This window comes from Macrobrachium nipponense, chromosome 43 (genome assembly GCF_015104395.2).
Source record: "Macrobrachium nipponense isolate FS-2020 chromosome 43, ASM1510439v2, whole genome shotgun sequence".
Classification (NCBI taxonomy): domain Eukaryota; kingdom Metazoa; phylum Arthropoda; class Malacostraca; order Decapoda; family Palaemonidae; genus Macrobrachium; species Macrobrachium nipponense.
Genome location: NC_061104.1, coordinates 22,906,143 through 22,923,524, shown reverse-complemented (window position 1 = coordinate 22,923,524; position 17,382 = coordinate 22,906,143). Strand labels below are relative to the sequence as shown.

The 17,382-nt window shown below is 39.5% G+C and overlaps 1 protein-coding gene across 4 annotated transcripts in view; it reads left to right on the top strand.

The window, feature by feature from the left end:
• The window catches only part of LOC135213577 (translocation protein SEC62-like), a 54,825-nt gene that overhangs the window by 5,892 nt on the left and 31,551 nt on the right, over window positions 1–17,382 (top strand). The gene's annotated exons all lie outside the window — the stretch shown is intronic.

Below are 17,382 nucleotides of genomic sequence, written 5' to 3'. Positions count from 1 at the left end.
CCATCACCCATGAGAATCATTCAGACATCTGAGAGAGAGAGAGAGAGAGAGAGAGAGAGAGAGAGAGAGAGAGATGAGAGAGAGAGAGAGAGAGAGAGAGAGAGAGAGAGAGAGAGAGACCAAAGTTTATGAGTCACAAAATTTTGCTGATCGTCCTTTGCAATAACCAAAATTATTTAATCAATATTATTTCATACCTAGAATTGAGAAAAACAGACTATTTTAAGGAGTCAAAATCTAGGCAAAAGTAGTAAAATATATATATCATAATTACAAACACTCTTCAGCTTACTACACTAAAAGTACAACTGTAACCTTGAATCCCTAACATATTACCCAATAAACAATATACAGTCAAGCTGAAAAACCAACAGGGTGACAAATGCTGAAGTATGTCTCAAGTTAAGATCTTAGTAAAATGCTTTAGTTTCTACAAAGAATTGCAGAACAGTATGGGTATTCCAACTGAGTACTACACCTAACAGCTTGCATTTTGTTATTGCATGGTCAATTTCATTCTCTTAACCAGGGTGAGACGAGCCACTACAAACTATCCTATTTTTTATGCTTCTCAAAACATTGGTCCTGCTCAGTGGTCTCCTAAAAAATGCATATGTGAGGAAATCAATGGTTCTAATTACCCACCTTGTTTGGGGAGTTTTTTCTATAATTGGTCATGGTCAATTTACAGTTTATGCTTGGATATTTAATGCATGTTATATTAAAGCTGTACGATTGTATACTTGACAAAAATTGTAGCAACATGCTGCTTTACAATACCGGGAAGTGGGGTCAAATATACAGTAGAGACCCGGTTCACGACCGTAGTTAGAACTCGACATAATTGGATTTCGCCACTAAATTTCCAATAAACTTTGTATCTGTTTATAACCAAAAAACCAGTTTCCGACCCCTGACCATATGATGTTTTGTAAACAAAAACTGTTCCCAGCCGCCGCTAGTTGGCGTCATCCAGTGCTACCAAATGTAGCCTAATTTCATGTTTTTTAGCATAATTTGACCCAAGAATTGAAGCTTAGCATAATTTCTTTCACACTTAGGGTTCTAGTACAATTTTAGAATGTATTTTTCACTAAAATTTTAAATAAAATGCAGAAAATTCCTCAATTTCATACACAGCTACAGTGAATGTATCTTCAAGTGAAATTGCCTCAAAAGCAGCACTAACAAATGAGTTAATTGCTAAGTTTGAAACCCAACTAAGGAATATTAAATTTTGTGAATATAACTAAATACCCACAGTGGCATGACAAACGATCAGTAAAGTGTTAATAATGTTTTTTCTTCATGAGTAAGAATTACTTTTTTTCCTTTTTTTAAGTTTTATTTTTTTCAGTAGTTATCAAAATTTTAATTATGTCTGAAGTGATTTTCACACAATTTTCAAGTATTTATTCATTGTGTATGTGATCTGTTAAAGAAAAATAGTGTTTCAGTGGCATGATAATGATCAAGTAATAAGTACGTATGTTTTTCTTCTTGAGTAGAGACTGGTTTGTTTGTTTACCTTTTTTTTAGTTTTAATTTTTCAGTAAATATCAATAAATAACAAATATTATATTTGAAGAATTGTCACACATTTTCAAGTATTTATTAAGTTTATGTACCTGTTAAAGAAAAATGGTTCTGAGTGGCATGATAATGATGCAGTAATAAGTAAAATTTGTTGTTTTTCTTCACATTTGTATGTTTGATCTTCACACATTTGTCAAATAGTATAATAGCGATTGCATATCAAATAGTGTACTAGTGATTGCGTATGTGATCTATTAAAGAAAAAATGGTGTTTTATTACGAGTTTCCTAACATGTAAAGATCATCAAATTATTAGTTATAATATTGTCTGTTCGTCACTTTGTATCATTTCACCTAATATAAATGTTTTAAATTTCCATTACATCGTTGTTTTAGCTCAAATGTATTAGAGAAATGAGATAATGATAGATTAATAGCATAATTCTGGCACAAAAATTGCACCACATTTGGCATAAATTCTTGCTTGGACCGACTAGCATAATTTAGGCAAAACGGTTTGGTAACACTGGTGACGCCACTCGACTCGGCATTGTTTAAAGTCCGCAACTAATGTTTACAACATTCAAACATGTGTCGTGTCTGTACACCTTGCTCGCATTTCGTTTGCTTTTCGGTGGTATCAACTCTTTACGCAGTTACCTTTTGATTCATCATGGGTCCCAACATTACTACTGGCTATCTATTAAAACCTTTTGCTATTGTTAATCTCTGAAATAATGGAAAAGTGTTTACATGGCATCTCGCGTTTTCCTTCTTCAAAATGCTTCCATTATTTCCAACTCCAAAATAAACCTAAGTTTCGTCTATCCTCTCCTCTGCATGAAGTGATGAGCGAAAAAAAGATTTAATCAAGCACCCTTGCTTGATTTTTTTTCAAGCGTAATATTCTAAAGCCATGCTCACAACTTGAGGCGGCGCGTTTCAGTAGCAAATGCAATACGTATTTAAGTGTTAGGTTTGGAGTGAAGGCAATGTTACATACGTAGGTTACATGTGCGGTTCGGTAGCGAATGCAATCTTTAAGCTTTGTTAAGCTTGCCGGTAAAGAAGAAGTTAGTCATAGCTTATATCACAGAAGCCACTATGCCATATTAAGTGCGTAGTAATTAAGAATTAAGAATCTTTTATGTCGTACTGTAATACGTCAATGTTTACGTGTAAGATTTGGTAGTGAAACCAGTTTACATACGTAACATGTTCGGTTCGGTAGCAACGCAATCTAAGCTTTTTAAGCGTGCCGGTAAAGAAGAGCTTAGCCTTAGGTTAACTCAGAATTCGCTACGGTATACATTAATTATAGAAATTAAGTAGATTCTTTTATATAATTAAGTAGATTCTTTTATATCTACTGTAAAAATACGTCATTGTTTACGTGTGAAATTTGGTAGTGAAACCACTGTCACAAATACGTAACGTGTGCCGTTCGGTAGCGAACGCAATCTTAATCTTTGTTAAGCTTGCTGGTAAAGAGGAGGTTAGCCTTAGCTAATCAGAGAAGCCGCTATGGTATAGAAAATAACTTATAGAAATTAAGACGATTCTTTTATGTCTACTGTAAAAAAGACGTCAATGTTTACGTATGAGGTCTGGTAGTGACACAGTTTACATATGCAACGCATGCGCGGTAACGAACGCAATCTTGATGCTTCGTTTATAAGCGTCCTCGTAAAAAAAAAAAAAAAAAAAAAAAAAAAAAACAAAAAAGAGGTTAGCTTGATATTAAACCTCAAGAGATGCTGGTACATATGGTATAGTAATTAAAGACATTAAGAAGATTCTTTTACTTATACGTACGATATATGTACCATGCAGTACCATAATAATTGTCAAAGTCCAATAAGCTGAAACCAGCCCTGATATTGGATAATTTGCCGTAAAAGACGCACCTTTTTTATAAGGACATTTATGAAAATGATATTGTTATGTTACAATAAAGTTTCATACATACTTACCTGGCAGATATATACATAGCTAAGACTCCGTCGTCCCCGACAGAAATTCAAATTTCGCGCCACTCGCTACAGGTAGGTCAGGTGATCTACCTGCCTGCCCTGGGTGGCAGGACTAGGAACCATCCCCGTTTTCTATCATATTTTCTCTCTTCCACCTGTCTCCTGCGGGGAGGCTGGGTGGGCCTTTAATTGTATATATCTGCCAGGTAAGTATGTATGAAACTTTATTGTAACATAACAATATCATTTTCATACAATCAACTTACCTGTCAGATATATACATAGCTGATTGGCAACCCTTCGGCCCACGGTGGAGGGTAAGAGACAGCTACTATATGGAATAGACAGGTAAACAACATATGTTGTAGGTATAAATAAAACCTTGGTTCCTACCTGATAGGTGGTAGACTTGGTGGGTGTTTGCCCAGTAGTCTGCATCACCTCAAGAAACTTTAGCGAGATATGTGATCTATGGCCAAGAGTTCTTGTGGGTCTGCCGATGGGGTCTTACCCACTTACTCAGCAGAGCCTAAAAGGACTTTGTCAATGGGTGCTGACCACTTATATGACAATACACCTTAAGAAGGAGCACACAACCAATCCCGACCACCTGATCCTAACCATGTGTTAGAAACTAAGGATTGTTACGAGTTATCCCCGAACTCGTCACAACAACCGTAACTCAAAAACCACTACGCACTCATACATAATTTCAAAAAAAAAAATTATACCCAACTAATTGGATATGACGAGAATTCTCTTATGAACAACATAGACGGCCGCCCGTGCGAGCCTGAATCCTCCATTGTTCGAAGAGATTCTCGACCATATCCAACAGAAGAACAGTATATACATATTAAGGATTGGTGTCGGCTCCCGTACCCAGAATCGTATCTGCCGATACGATAGGACCTAGAGAAAAGCACTTCTCATACGTCACACGCACGTCTTTTCAAGTAATGAGATGCAAATACCGAGTTGCATCTCCAATATGTCGTATCTAATATGTTTTTAAGCGACATATTTTTATAAAACGAGAGAGACGTCGCAACCGCTCGTACTTCATGAGCTTTTACCCTCAGAAGTTGTAATTGTTCGTCCCGGTCAGACCTTGTGAGCGTCCGTAATGACGTTTCTTACAAAGAAAGCGCTAGAGCGTTCTTTGACATCAGTCTTGTGGGGTCTTTTACCGCGCACCAAAGACCTTGTCTAGAGCCTCCCAACTGACGCTTCCTCTGAAGATAGAACTTCAGAGCTCTAACAGGGCATAGAGACCTCTCGCTTCTCTGCCTACTAGACTAGACATTCCTTTTGATTTCGAATGACCTAGGCCAGGGATTCGTGGGATTCTCGTTTTTCGCTAAAAAAAAACAGAGTCTTAAACGAGCAAATCGCCGAGTCTCCTTTGAATCCTACTTTATCCTGCAGAGCTTGTAACTCACTAATTCTTTTTGCTGTTGCTAACGATAAAAGAAATATGCATTTTCTAGTTACGTCTCTAAATGAGGCCTGATGAGGAGGTTCAAATTTATCCGAAGACAGGTATTTGAGGACTACGTCCAAGTTCCAGTTCGGAGGTACTGGCTCCTTAGACTTTGACGTCTCAAATGATCTTATGAGATCGTGGAGATCTTTGTTATTTGCCAGATCTAAACCTCTGTTCCTGAACACAGCCGAGAGCATACTCCTGTATCCCTTTATTGTGGATACAGCTAGATGCGATTTTACTCTCAAGAATAGCAAGAAATCAGCAATTTCCGCTATAGAGGTAGAGGAGGAGGACAACTTCTTGGCTCTACACCACCTTCTAAAGACCTCCCACTTCGACTGGTATACTTCGAAGTGGAGGTTCTGCGAGCTCTCGCGATCGCGCTTGCCACTTCGCGAGAAAAGCCTCTCGCTCTGACAAGTCTTTCGATAGTCGAAAGGCAGTCAGAGCTGAGAGCGGGGAGGTTTTGATGGTACTCGTGAAGTGTGGTTGTTTGAGCAGATCCGTCCTTCCTGGTAGGGATCTTGGAAAGTCTACGATCCACTCTACCACCTCCGTGAACCATTCCTGGGCCGGCCAAAAGGGGGCTATTAAAGTCATCCTCGTCTCTTTTGACGCCACAAACTTTTTCAATACTAACCCCAGGATTTTGAATGGGGGAAAAGCGTACACGTCCACTCGAGACCAGTTTAGCAGGAAGGCGTTCTACCATAATTGCTCTTGGGTCTTCCACGACCGAGCAAAAACACTGGGAGCCTTTTTGAAATGTATGTTGCGAATAGATCCACGTGAGGAGTTCCCCACAGAGACCAGAGATCGCGACATACTTCCTCGTGCAGAGTCCATTCTGTATGAAGGACCTGGTTCCTCCTGCTGAGCCTGTCCGCCCTCACATTCCTTACTCCCTGTACGAACCTTGTCAGCAGGGAGATGTTCCTGTGAGACGTCCAAAGTAATAAGTCCCTCGTGAGTTCGTAAAGGAACGAGGAGTGAGTCCCTCCCTGTTTTCGAATGTAGGCAAGTGCGGTGGTGTTGTCCACGTTTACTTGTACTACCTTGTCTCTCACCAGGAGGTTCTAGACTCTTCAAAGCCAGGTGAACGGCGAAGAGTCTTTGCAATTTATGTGCCAGGACACCTGTGCTGGTTCCAGGTGCCTGACACTTCCTCCGAGCCTAATGTCGTCCCCAACCCGTCTCCGACGCGTCGGAGAACAACACTAGGTCTGGGTTCTTTGAACTTAGAGAGACCCCTTTGTTCTCTTCCAGAAGGCCGCAACCACCACTGTAGGTGTGCCTTTACCTCCATTGGAATGGGGAAAACGTCCGACAGTTGTCCGTTTTTCCAGCTCCAAGACTTCTTGAGGAAGAATTGAAGTGGACGGATATGCAGTCTTCCGAGAGGGAAGAATTGTTCCAGCGAGGAAAGCGTCCCCAGAAGGCTCAACCATTCCCTCGCTGACGTTTGCTGTTTCTCTAAGAAGAGAGAGATTATCCTCAAACCTTTTTCTGTTCTCTCTTGCGAAGGAAAAACTCGAAAACCCCGAGAATCCATCCGAATCCCCAGATAGACTAGGTCTTGTGGGGGTCATCTGAGACTTCTCGAGGTTCACAAGCAATCCCAACGCCTTGGTCAATTGTAGTGTTAACTTTTGAGGTCCTCCAAACACTGTCTCTCCGATCTGGCCCATGATGAGCCAGTCGTTCTAGGTACATCGAGACATTCACTCCTTTGAGATGCAGAAATCTCGCCACATTCCTCATCAGGCTTGTGAAGACCTGAGGAGCTGTGGACAGGCCGAAACACAAGGCTCTGAACTGAAAGATCCTTCCCCCGTCATGAAACGGAGGTACTTCTTCGATGAGGGTGGATCGGGACGTGAAAGTAGGCGTCTTGGAGATCTAGAGACACCATCCAATCTCCTTGTCGTAATGACGCTAGGACTGAAGCAGAAGTCTCCATGGAGAACTTCTCCTTCTGAACAAATTTGTTCAGAGCGCTGACGTCTAGTACTGGTCTCCAGCCTCCCGAGGCTTTCGCCACTAGAAAAAGGCGATTGTAAAACCCCGGGGAGTTTTGATCCAGTACTAGTTCTACTGCACTCTTGTCCCACATTTGTTCCACCATTGATCGAAGAGTATCCCTCAGCACAGGATCCTTGTACTTGGCTGATAGTTCCCTCGGTATAGACGTTAGGGGCGGAGTATTCAGGAAAGGGATACGATATCCCTTCCTTATGATCTTTAGTGAAGACGCGTCCGCGTCTATCAGTGTCCAGGCTTCCCACGAATTTCCAGGAGTCTGGCACCTACTGGTTGTTTGGAGGAGAAAAGAAATGTTTCATTTGCCCTTTTTAAAGGGTTGGGACGAAAGGCGGACCTACCTCTTCTCTCTGGAGCCTTCCTTCTTGCGGGAGGTCTGGAGATCGGACCACCTCGAAAGGGCTCGCCTAGAAGTGCTAGGTTCTTTCTTGTCCGACACTAAAGCAGGTTTCTTCTTCCTAGCAGACTGCGTCAGAAGATCCTGTGTCGCCCTTCTCAGTTAAGAGTGAGCTCGTCCTTCACTAACTTAGAAGGAAACAAAAAGTCCGAAAGAGGTGCATATAGCAGAGCTGCCCTCTGCGCATGCGAGACTGCCTTTGTTAAGAAGGCGCCATACACTGTCCTTTTCTTCAAAAGACCTGCTCCAAATAAGCAGAGACTTCCAAAGATCCATCCTGTACTGCTTTGTCGATGCACGACAAAATGCATAGCAAGGCTTCAGGTTCGATTCCCTGCGAATGCGAATCTTGAGCTTTCTTGGACATCACCCCAAGGGACCTCCAATCTAAGAAGTTGAATACTTCCAATACATGGAACAGTCCCTTGAGGAGATGATCCAGTTCCGAAATACTCCAAGTAATGCGGGGCAGAATTAAGACTAGGACGCCTTGAAGCGTTCAACTAACGTCGAAAAGTCTGCCTCTGTAGTAGAAGGGAGAGCGATACCCATATCCTCCCCCGTCTTGTACCATATGCCTCTTTTCCCAGCTAACCTTGCTGGAGGCATGCAAAATACTGTCCTGGTTAAGTCTTTCTTCGACTTCATCCAGGCGTCTAAGGCGTGTAAAGCCCGCTTCATCGAGATGGTGGGCTTCATCTTCAGAAAAGACGAAGTCTTCTTCGCCTTCGCACTCGAAAATAGCGAGCGCGGAGAAGGAGGAGCAGCCGGAGTCAACTCGTCTCCGTATTCCTCCAGAAGCATGGTAGTCAACACCTTATAGTTTGACAAGCCCTCTCTTCCAAGATCTTCATCCTCCGAGTTTCGTTCGAACTCGTGATAATCCTGAGTTTTATTCTGTTCTCTTTCAGAACTTTCTTCTTCTGGGGGAGACAAACTCCTGATCGGAGAGGGGCTAAGGGAATGAAAGTCTTTCCTTTTTCCCGTTCTGATCGACTTGGAAGGAGTCACAACCATGCGGCTCTCTCAGCGCTTTAGAAGACGTCATGTATGACGCTTCCCGCTCTCCGAGCGTCATGGATGACGTCTCTTGTTGACGTTTAGATGACGCTTCGCGTCTGGAAGACGCTTCGCTTTCTAAGGGCTTCCCTACTCGGCGTCACAATCTTGGACGGAGCGTCACGTCTACGATCCTCTTGATTTGACGCTTCACTTCAAAATAAAAGACGTCTTCCCGAGCAGGAGCGAGAGGACGAGACTTCTTAATAGGAAGCGTCACGTCCTTCCGACGGGGCGCTAAAACTCCCACAAGAGATGATAGTTGTTCTTGCACCGCCATAATGATCTTCCTTGACGCTTCTCCTACGTCTAGCGCCTGGCGCCCTTCGTCATCACTAGGGGAAGAAGCATGATAAGGTACTTCCTCATAAGCGTCAGGTGACGTTGACGCCACCTTCGCCTTCTTGATAGCAGACGGGGCGTCATCAGAGAAGCGCTCCGGGCTAGAGTCGATATCTTGCTTCATATGACGCTTCAGCGGTCTCGATAAGGTCGATTCCTTCCACCAACTCGTTTGAGGTGAGGGGGAGGGAGAGGACGAGAAACACTCGCGAAGACGCTTTTCCTGTAGCGTCCTTGAGCTGGCTGCCATGAAGCAAAGCTAGCTGAAGGGACGTCTGACCGTTGGGGATTCCCCACGACCTCCTTAAGGCTTTCGACTTTCCTTCTCCTCTGGGCATGTGAGCTTGGAAGAGGTCTAGGCCTGGGAGCGCCGCAGGGACGATCGAAACGCCCCCTCCAAACACAACTGATAGGGTTCACTTCACTATCACTAGCACTAGCCTTACCTTGAGTCCGCCATCTTGGACTTCATGTCTCGAATTGTCGCTTTTAGATTGGCGATTTCCGAAGCCGAATCCGAAAAGACACTCTGAGAATGAGATTTATAGGGAGAATCTCCAGAAGTAGGGTTAGAATTATCATTAAAAGGCTCAATAGGCCTTGAATTCACACCTTTCAGTCTTCTAACTCTATCCCTCTCTAACTTCTTCAAATAAGAAGTCAAAGTCTTCCATTCTTCTGCATTCAAACTCTCGCATTCCTTACAAGTGTTAGTAGCAGAACACTGCACCCCCCTACATTTACGGCATACAGTGTGAGGATCAACCGAAGCTTTCGGTATCCTCACCCTGCACCAGCTATTCACACACATTCTCACACTCACATTAGAATCAGACATCCTGAGAAAAATCCAAAAGAGTTATTCCAAAAACAGTCCACAGTAGCGAATGCCAAAACACGATCCAAATACGTCACCAAAAGTCGAAAAAACGTTGATCAAATGTTGAAAAAAAGAATCCAAGTCAGGAGGTAATAACAACAATGTGATACCACCGGCGACAGAGAAAATATGCTAGAAAACGGGGATGGTTCCTAGTCCTGCCACCCAGGGCAGGCAGTAGATCACCTGACCTACCTGTAGCGAGTGGCGCGAAATTTGAATTTCTGTCGGGGACGACGGAGTCTTAGCTATGTATATACTGACGACAGGTAAGTTGATTGTATGAAACAAAATCGTTAGTATCATAACATTACATTTACTGAAAGATAATTTTCAAGCGATTTTGTATACAGTTTGCAGTCGACTCCGTAAAAGATTTACCATAAATTAATATCGAATGTAAACGTTTCTAGGCTTATAGCGAGATATGGTTTGTTTACTACCATAGTCCCGATATAAACCACCAGGGCTGCGCTATGGTTTGTTTACATCCTTAAATGCCGACTTACTGTAGGCAAATTTTTGCAAGTTTTTTTATAAATATGAATTGGGTTTAATTTTAATAGTTTATTAATTTACTGTAATAATTAGACTTGCTTTTCAATGTTTTTATTATGTTAGCAACACGTTTTATGCCTACCCACTGCACTACGTTCTACTTACTATTTACCTAGGTAGCCTATGGCGCTTGGTCAACAATCGGTTGGACGTAGGCTAGGCTAGTTTTCTTTGATACTGTATATTATATATTTAAAATTATAAATATACGTTTAACATGATATTTATTTAACTTTTAACTTATTTAGTTGTAATTTACATGTAATGTATTGTATAAAAAGGCAAGGTTAGGGTAATAACTGATGGTCAAGAACGGATTAATCCATTTTCAGTTATTTCTTATGGGAAAACTTGATTCAGTTCTCGAAATAATCGATTTCGACGCTCCTTCTGGAACGAATTATCGTCGAGAACTGAGGCTCTACTGTACTTCATATTTAATAGCACTCATGGTATGGGTCACAGTCACAGTATCATAATCACTATTACTGTATATTTTAGGAAGCCATCCAATCACCTTCTGTGGTCCATCTGCCAAGGCCCACTAATTTGTCCAAGTTTGTATTTTCTGGTGTCAAGACTGTTCTAACAGACATGAATTCAATTTTTCAACTTTTAATTTTTATAGAAACTTAATCATGTTAAATGTTTGTTTCCTTATCTTTTATTGGGTTTTTTTTATCGGTCATTTCATTATTCTAAATCAGTTTAAGCTCTTACAAATTGCTTTTGACGGTTAATCTATGTAGGCTATGAGGGTGCTCATACTTTAGTGTCACCTGCACCACAAGTACTAAGTGAAAAGCACATTTTAAATTCTCTTCGTTTAAAGTTATAATGAAATTTCTCCTGATGATGAGGCTTAGGGTAAAAAACCGCATGGTACAGGGGTGGACCATGTACGATCAATGTGTACAACCCCCAAAAAGTACATTATAACGCGTCCTGACATCGGAGATGGGCATCAGACGCGACTTGTTGTTGGTGAGAAACGGAGCTAAAGACCTCTACTCCGGTGTCAGGACGCGTTATAATGTACTTTTCTTGGGGTTGCACACATTGATCGTACCATGCGGTTTTTTACCCTAGTTCATTGTGTTGAAAAACACATTTTTTATTACTGGTTTCTCAAAGAATGTCTGCCATAAATTATTAACCTAAACTACATTTGCTTCATTGCATTAGCCTAAATAGTAGTATATGATTCTGCGCAATTTTGTTAATAGTATCAACAAAATTGACAAGTCACCTTTGCAAGAAAGCCACAAAGAGAGAGAGAGAGAGAGAGAGAGAGAGAGAGAGAGAGAGAGAGAGAGAGAGAGAGAGAGAGTCAGTCTTAAACTTCATTTTACAAGATACCTAACAACAAAAAGCGACAAGAAAAAACTGCATTACTAGGCTATGCACCAGATCTGCAGACGAAAAACTGTAAACATAAAACTGGTTTAGCCTAGTGCAAAATGGCCTAGGTATGCCTATTCAAACATAAAGTCATGTTGCAGGCCTAGGCAGTAAAATAGGCTATACTTGCAATTCCCTAAGCCTCTTAGATCTTAGTACCTAGTAACCTTTGCTTTCGCTTTACTATATAGCTAGGTAGGCCTTACCTGTAATCTTTTCTTCGACATGATGGCTCGGAAGGAAATTCACGAATAGGCCCCAAGTTACACTTCCTTACAGCCTAGGATGCGGTAGCCTACGTATTCAAGCAGCAAAACGCTTCGATTAGGCCTATTATGACCTAAGGTATCTAGGCCTACGGGAGATAAAATTAGTTTAATTTAACTTTAAAAATACCGATTCCGCAGACTAGAAATTATGAAGCTGGGCTTACTTTCCCACCATATGGAAATTTTGCGAAGGAATGGGCGTCATTTAATTGATTTTCCAAGAGGACTGAGATAGGCCTGGCATAAGCCTATGATGCGAACTCGAACACGACGTCGAAGATTGACCGTAGGATTACGAGTTGGAGAACGGTAATTTTAACACTGTAAGAGTGAAATAGGTAATGATCTTCACTCTAGATTCGAAATTAACTTGCACTTATGGTAAAAACGAGGTTAACTGAGGTTAATAAGACGGGGGACGTAAAGGACGTCGGTACAACGCCTGGGCCGATCGCCAGGACCCCAAAACGGCCTCCTCTCTCGGAAAGGGAACCCAAAACCAGGGACTTATGCAAGGTGAATCTGCAACGAGGGGGTCAACGGCCTGTCCGTTACGTCCTACGAGACGTGAATGACGTATCAGCAGCAGCTCCTTCTAGCTAGCTGGCGGCGGCGGCGGAGGCGATGACGCAGGAGGCCTAGAACAGCTGTTCCCGAACGTATAGTACGTCGCCCCCTTCGACTCCAGCGGCCATTTCGGCGCTTTTAGGACCCTTGGCATCGTGTTTTTGGCCCTCTGAAGGGTTGGGGATGTGACGGGGGTGCGGCTGATTGTGGGGGGATCGTGTGGGGGTGATAGTGGAAGGGGACAAGCGGGTATTTACCTGAAGTCTTTTCTTGTTCTTTCTCTTCTCGGCCATCATGGTTTTCACTGTGGTCTTCTTCACTGCTATTGTTGTCATAAAATTGAGGTCTGATTTCAGTGTAATTTCAGTGTTAATATTAGTCTGAGCATAATTATACCAATAGTTATAAATTTATATTATTTTAAAAATATTATTTATAAATTGAAACTAGTTTTATATTTTTATTTTAATAATATAAGCTTAATGCACATTAGGTTTTCGCTCCCCCTTGTGGCGGGAAGTAGTGACAAGTGACGTGTTCAGTGGATGTTTTCGTAGTACGTGTTCCCATTAATCCCCGTTATGATGCACAAAACCGCCCAGGGCTTAAGCAAAATGCATTCCTGCACTAATCCATTACAATTTATGACCATCCTTCATTATTTTATCGAATAAAACTTCTTAAAAGACATAAATTCAAAGTTACAGCAAATAGAAGTTAATGTCTGTTGACCATTCGTTCTAGAACCTGTCGTATTTAGTCTTCAGGAAATAGCTGTTTCACGGATGACTGAATATCTCGGACGTGATTCTTCTGGTTTCCAAAGGAAAGTATTCAGAAAATAGAGATTTCTAACAGAACATCCGGGTTTAAAAGCTTGGTTTGGATACTGCTTACGTGGTAATAAAAGTGGAACCTTTGTGTTTCACATCAAAGACTTTCCTGAAATAAATCATGCTAATGTGGCAGAAGCATTTACTTGGTATAAAGAACCTCCCTATGCTTATAGTTTATAACTATAACATTATAGAATGTTATTTCCCTCTGTTAAGACCATTCCGAATTACGTAAGTCGTATAGGATGCGACTGCGGATAACGGAGCACTAGCCTGATCTGCAGTCTGCATAACCTGAGGACGGCGACCCTGTTGATGTTCATATTCGTTCGTTCTCCTGTGACTGAACAGTATTTTATTTTATATTACAGGTGAACACCATAATGTCCTTACCTATTCCTGGAGAGGCGTGTTGGTGAATTCTACGAAGAAAAGTTGATACGAGCGCAAAATTTGTTCGAGCACTATACATTGCAAAAGAAGGGCATTTGTTGCTGCAATGTAGTTATGCTATAAAGTATATTATGTATTGCACTGATTTCTGATTCCGTCACTTTTTTAAAACAAGCAGTTGATAAATGATCTTCGGTGAAGAGAACGAGGCAGACAAAATGGCCCAAATCTATAATGACGGCCATAGATATAAAGAGGATTCTATATCAATGGTGACGGCGAACACATTTAGAAAACAAGTTGAATGTGCCTCGGAACATACGAGGAATACAGAGTATAGCTCTATTATTAAAGGTTTTCGGGTGTTTGAATAAAACACTTTTTTTCAGCAATAAGGTAAGATAATTCTAATAAGCACGGGAACTTAACTGATTTATTATATATAATTTATTATATAATGTGTGGTTTGCTGGTTCGTTAATGAAAGGATAATTTATTCCCAGTGACAGTTTTTCTTATAAAAATAGGTCTTCAGATGCTTAACATGTCCCATGATTTGTATCCTACAAGATCAAATACGACTAACGGAAAAAAAAAAGATTTAGCCTGGGTAATCGACTGAATGTATTTCCCTTTGTTTCATAGAGTTTGTTTAGTCTCATATCCTAGTTCATTGTATGCTAGAGAGATATAAGGCCCATTTTACTTTGCTTAGGATAAAGATGTCACAGGAAAAAGGCACATAAAAATGTTCTTCTATGACTGAAGTATTTTTGTATTTGATATGAATAGGGGAGACCGGGGATAGTTGCTACAATTTTACTATTTTTACCTCTAATTCAATATCTAATGAAGGAAACTTAAACAAATTTATGCCGTGAAAAGGTTATTATATGTGTTATCATACTCATGTAACAAAAACGTTATATACTTTTTAATTCCTGTAAATAATAGAAAATAGCAGAAAAACTTTTTGTATACAACTTGCCCCATATACGGGGCAAGTTGTTACAGTCCATGGGGTATATTGTTACAAAATATAAAAAGAAGCACTTCCTTTAAAAACCAAAGGAAATCAGTTAACACTTCATTGTACATAGGTCACATATATACATAATGAGCCATTTCATTTGTGCAGCGTTCATAGTCCTAAACTTTGCATATGATGCATTGCACCCATTACTCCCCTGAGGCTGTACTTGGCCATTTCACCAATAATCTTCAATATTCATTTTGCTTTTATTTCCACCAGACTTCAGAAACCTTTTGTTATTCAGATTCCTTTTACTGGTTTTACTCTTGAGCCTTTTACCTTGTGAATCCTCGTTGTGCTTCTGTAGTTTCATCTTCCTTTTCTGCATCTTTGTGTCTATGTAGGGCTAGCCTTTTTTAAAAGGTCGTATAGCTCCACTGAGGGTTTGATATCTCCTGTAGGTCTTTGTTCTGGCTTTAAAGAAGGTGATTTGTATATGTAAGGCCTATCTAAACCATCTTTGCTTGTGCTTGTAACAGTGTCTTGAATCATTTTCAAAGGCTTGTTATGTAATGGGGAGTTAGATAGTCTTGAGGAGGTTCACAGTGTCTGCTCCCAACAGTCCACCCTGCCAGAGAGAGAGAGAGAGAGAGAGAGAGAGAGAGAGAGAGAGAGAGAGAGAGAGAGAGAGAGAGAGAGAGAGAGAGAGAGAGAGAGAGAGTTTACTTCTAAATTATACGTAAACAGCCAAAAAAGACACGTTTAAATTTTTATTTAATAAAATAATTATATGTTCAGTCTTCGCAAGACTCCTAAGTTAATGACGTTAATGAAGCCTTAGACGAACTATAACGGCAAAGGTAAAATAAGAAGCGCACGGAGATTAAATAAGTGTTAATTGATCATCTAAGCCAGTCAGGCTAAATGGCGAAATGATGCACTGGACGAAAAACCATTAAGATTTGAACATTTAAAATGCGGAAGAGAACAAGTGTTATTTTTGGACAGTTTTGATTTAATAGAGTGAGGCATTTGGTAGCTTAGAGATAGAAAGCTTCCTCGAATGATAAAATATTTATCGGATAATATAAGATATATATTTTAGGAGCATTTTCTGTCCAAGCAGAATATGATTAAAGAGGTTAAAAATAAATAATGTAAAAATGCCTTGTTAAACATTAGTCTTTCATATTATCGTCTTTTCAGTCTCCCCTGAGGCTTATGACACAGTTGTGTAAAATGCATTTAGATTTTGCGAGAAACTTAAATAAATAGATATTGACTGGAGAAAAAACAGTAGGTGAAAACATATTAAGAAACTGTCGTTTTATTCTGCATATAACATACAGTCTATTAAATCGAAGTCTACGGAGGTCTTAGTGCTTAAAAATGAACCCATTGTGGAAGAGGAACTTAAAACATGAATTAGCAGCGGATGTGTTTTAACTGGGAATGGGGTGTGTATGTGTGTTTGTGTTTGTGTGGGTATTAGTATATAGTATATAGATATATATATATATATATATATATATATATATATATATATATATATAAAACATATATATAATATATATATATATATATATATATATATATATATATATATACATATACATATGTATATGTATATTATATATATATATATATATATATATATATATATATATATATATATATATATATATTGGATATGAATAACAGAATATTGTTTTATTTCGGGAAATCATTATTGAGCAGGGAAAATGTTGCTTGATAATGATTATTACAACAACAACTATGTGTGTACATATACGGTACTTCTACATTAATATTTATATATATGCATATACAGACACAATAGTAGTAGTAGTTGTTGTTGTTACTAATCATTATTAAGCAACGTTTTTTCCTGTTAATAATGATTTACCGAAATAAAACAATATTCTGTATTCATATCCATATATATCTATATATATATATATATATATATATATATATATATATAATATTTATGACTTCTGTGATAGGTCAGGGTGGGAGAGAATTCAAATATCTATTATGTAAATTTAAAGATGGGAGCAAACCTGAATAGTATATGGTTACTCATCCTTGTAAGGGCGATGATCATCTCTACATCTCCAGCTACTCAAGTCCCCATAATTACATTTAGTAGTTAATTGTGCACTCTACTTAGTATTAATATGATTACTGACAAGTTCTTTATATCACTAATATTATAACAGTTAGTTTACTATTGAAAACTTAATTCCTATAATAATAATAATAATATAATAATAATAATAACATAATAATAATAATAATAATTAATCTCCTTCCCACAAGACAGAAGGGAACAATAGACGTTACGGGTTAGATGTGCTTCTGATGAGGTTTCTTGCCCTGGGAAATGTAGCCTATTGGTTTTACTTGCACGATTTTAAATATAATTTTTGCGAAAGGTTTTCACTTTGTAAATACGTAGTACTTATAAAGCAACCAACGCTTGAGGAGTTACATTATTACTGCCTACGAGGTTCTTCCTCACCTGGCATCAAAAGTGACATCGAAATCAAAGAATGAAATCATTCTTTAACAGAATTCACGACAAAATCCCTACGTTGGTTAAAAAAAAATAAGAAAAAAATAAAATTTTACAATTCTTCCCGTAACATAACGACAAAGAAAAAGTT